The following is a 3795-nucleotide window of genomic DNA, read 5'->3' as shown; positions in this document are numbered from 1 at the left end:
AACTGGAAAATTCACAAATATGTGGAAATTCAACAATGTGCTCCTAGAACAGTAAATGGGTCAAAGAAGAAATCAAAAGGGAAATTAAGAAATATTTTGAAACAAATAAAAATGGAAACACAACATATCACAACAGTCAGATGGGACAATCTTTATATTCCCTGGAAACCCCAAGTGCAGCTTTGAGGACTTCAAGGAGCCATGAATACTCAGACAATTATACAGTGATGAATGTAGTGCTTCCTGTGTGCCAGGTGATTATATTACTTCTACATCTATGTGATATCATATCATCCCTTTGAGAGAAGGATGGGAAGCAGAGAGGTTGAACAGTTACTCTAATTCAGCAAGGTGGTGCCTGGCACAGCTGAACCCTGTCCCAAGTGTCTCATGCTGGCTCTCACATCCATTTTCACCATGACAGCCTTGTCTTTTACTATGTAGCTATGCCTCACATGGAGATTTGGGCAGAGGAAGGCCTAGAAGTTCTAAGCTGTAATTTGTCATTTCTGACCACATCACTGTGCTCTTCCACAGGCTTTGCTCCTTGGGACAGTGTGTCTTCATCATGCCTTGTTGGTCAGGAACTGTAGACTCTACAGATTGATTCAAGTTCAATGCCAAATGCTGGGGAAAAGCCAGGAAACTATTGGGTTCTCCCAAGGTCTGAACACTAAATAGAAACTCACACAGGGAGCGACAGCGATGCAAGATGGCAGCCACAATGGTCTCAGGAGTAAAAGTACCTTGCAATTTTTGACTGTTGGAAGAACTGGAAGAAGGCCAGAAAGAAGTAGGAGTTGGCACAGTTAGCTGGGGTCTAGAAGCTGACAAAGACATGACACTTACAAGATGGACAGGGATGATAATTGGGCCTCCAAGAACAATTTATGAAAACTGAATTTACAGCCTTAAAATAGAATGTGGACCTAAATACCCAGAAGAACCCCACCTTTGTAAGATTTGTAACAAAAATTACTATGAATGGAGTTAATAGTTCTAATGGAGTGATAGACCCAAGAGCCATATCAGTGCTAGCAAAATGGCAGAATTCATATATCATCAAAGTTGTCCTGCAAGAGTTCCAGCATCTAATGATGTCTAAAGGAAACATGAAACTCTGTCAGCTGCCTGAATGACAGTGTTATGGCAATTAATCAAAAAGAGAAACTACAGACCCTCCCCCACTTCCCCATTCGATTTAAGCAGTAATTTTCCATAGTTACATTTTCTAGATATGTCTTGTAGAACTCAAATCACCGGAAAGGAAGCTCCCATTCAAAGGCAATTTATCTTAAGATATTGTAAATGATACTAATTTTTTGTCCATTTGAAATATAGAAGTTGTGCTATAACAAAAAAAAAAGAAAGAAAGAAAGAAAGAAAGAAACTCACACAGACCCCTCTGTCTTTTATTTTCCACCCCATCCCCCATACTCCGTTAGCACCACAAGTAGTTATTTCTACCCTGACTTCATCTTTCATAAAATTGTAACTCTTATACTCCCACAGGTGTTTACATGTTTTACCATGATATGTATTTTTTTAAATGTGGGTTTGTTTCACATTAATTTCATAAGTAAGAAGATAATTTATAACTGTGGCTTATTAAAACCAAAAATTTTGGGTGCCTGGGTGGCTCAGTGGTTAAGCCGCTGCCTTCGGCTCAGGTCATGATCTCAGGGTCCCGCATCGGGCTCTCTGCTCAGCGGGGAGCCTGCTTTCTCCTCTCTCTCTCTCTGCCTGCCTCTCTGCCTACTTGTGATTTCTCTCTGTCAAATAAATAAATAAAATCTTTAAAAAAAAAAAACTAAAAATTTTTTAAAAGGAAAAATCATCTTGGATTCTTTATTACTATAAAGTGCACTTTAGTGCTAGCCAATTTCACAATCTTATAATGGAGAAAACATAATAAATTAAAATGTTTGGGTGAATTTTAAAGGACATCAGTTACTGTGGGGCACCTGCATGATCCAGTTGGTTAAAGGTGAGACTCTTGATCTCAGCTCAGGTTTTGATATCAGGGTCATCAGTTCAAGCCCCACATTGGGCTCCTCACTGAGCATTTCAATTACTGATGTTCTCATTATTTAACACATGAATAATTTTATGAAAAATATATTTATGGGGTGCCTGGGTGGCTCAGGTGTTTAAGCGGCTGCCTTTTGCTCAGGTGATGATCCCAAGGTCCTGGGATCAAGCCCGAATTGGGCTCCCTGCTCAGTGGAGAGCCTGCTTCTCCCTCTCCCTCTGCTGCTCTGCCTACTTGTGCTTTCTCGCTCTTTCTGTCAAATAAATAAATAAAATCCTTAAATATATATACACATATATTTATATAACAATCTACTAAGAAGTGGTGTAGGGAAAACTAGATATCCATCCACATCCAAAAGGATGAAACTGGACCCTCAAAAACTACCTTGAAATGGGTTAAAGTAGGGGTGCCTAGGTGGCTCTATTAGTTAAGCAAAAGACTCCTATTTCAGGTCAGGTCATGATCTCATAGTCATGTGATCAAGCTCTGTGTTGGGCTCACCTGGGCATGGAGCTTGGTTAAAATTATTTATCTCCCTCTGCCCTTCCCCACATCTCTGTCTTTAAAAAAAAAAAAAGGAAAAGAAAAAATATGGATTGAAGAGGTAAATATAAGACATGAAATCACAAAACTCCTAGAAGAAAATATAAAGAAACAGCTATTTAACATTGGTCTTGACAATGATTTCTTTGGATATGACCCCAAAAGCACAGGCAACAAAAGCAAAAATTAAAAAGTGTGACTCTTCTTATCCACCATGATCAGGTGGGATTCATCCCTAGGCTACAAGGATGGTTCAACATTCACAAATCAATCAATGTGATACAACAAATTAATATGAGAAGAGAGAAGAACCACATGGTCCTCTCAATTGATGCAGAAAAAGCATTTGACAAAATCCAGCATCCGTTCCTGATTAAAACGCTTCAAAGTATAGGGATAGAGGGAACATTCCTGAACCTCATCAAATCTATCTATGAAAGACCCACAGCAAATATCATCCTCAGTGGGAAAAAGCTTGCAGCCTTCCCGTTGAGATCAAGAACAAGACAAGGATGCCCACTTTCACCACTCTTGTTCAACATAGTATTAGAAGTCCTAGCAACAACAATCAGGCAACAAAGAGAAATAAAAGGTATCCAGATTGGTAATGAAGAAGTCAAACTCTCTCTCTTCACAGATGACATGATTCTTTATATGGAAAACCCAAAAGACTCCACCCCCAAACTACTAGAACTCATACAGCAACTCAGCAACGTGGCAGGATACAAAGTCAATGTGCAGAAATCAGTGGCTTTCTTATACACTAACAATGAAAATACAGAAAGGGAAATTAGAGAATCGATTCCATATACTATAGCACCAAGAACCATAAGATACCTGGGAATAAACCTAACCAAAGAGGTAAAGGATCTGTACTCGAGGAACTACAGAACACTCATGAAAGAAATTGAAGAAGACACAAATAGATGGAAGACCATTCCATGCTCTTGGATTGGAAGAATAAATATTGTTAAAATGTCTATACTGCCTAGAGCAATATATACTTTTAATGCCATTCTGATCAAAATTCCACCGGTATTCTTCAAAGAGCTGGAGCAACTAATCCTAAAATTTGTATGGAATCAGAAGAGACTGCAAATCGCTAAGGAAATGTTGAAAAACAACAATAAAGCTGGGGGCATCACGTTACCTGATTTCAAGCTTTATTACAAAGCTGTGAGCACCAAGACAGCATGGTACTGGCATAAAAACAGACA

General features: G+C 38.9%; 1 pseudogene; it reads left to right on the top strand.

Moving 5' to 3' along the window:
- Positions 1 to 712: 712 nt before the first annotated feature.
- LOC132023888 (ubiquitin-conjugating enzyme E2 variant 1-like) lies at positions 713 to 1157 on the top strand (annotated as a pseudogene).
- The last annotated feature ends 2638 nt before the right edge of the window (positions 1158 to 3795 follow it).

This window comes from Mustela nigripes, chromosome 8 (assembly GCF_022355385.1).
Source record: "Mustela nigripes isolate SB6536 chromosome 8, MUSNIG.SB6536, whole genome shotgun sequence".
In the NCBI taxonomy this organism is placed as follows: domain Eukaryota; kingdom Metazoa; phylum Chordata; class Mammalia; order Carnivora; family Mustelidae; genus Mustela; species Mustela nigripes.
Note: the sequence above shows the minus strand (reverse complement) of the source record. Positions and strands in the feature narration are given on the sequence as shown.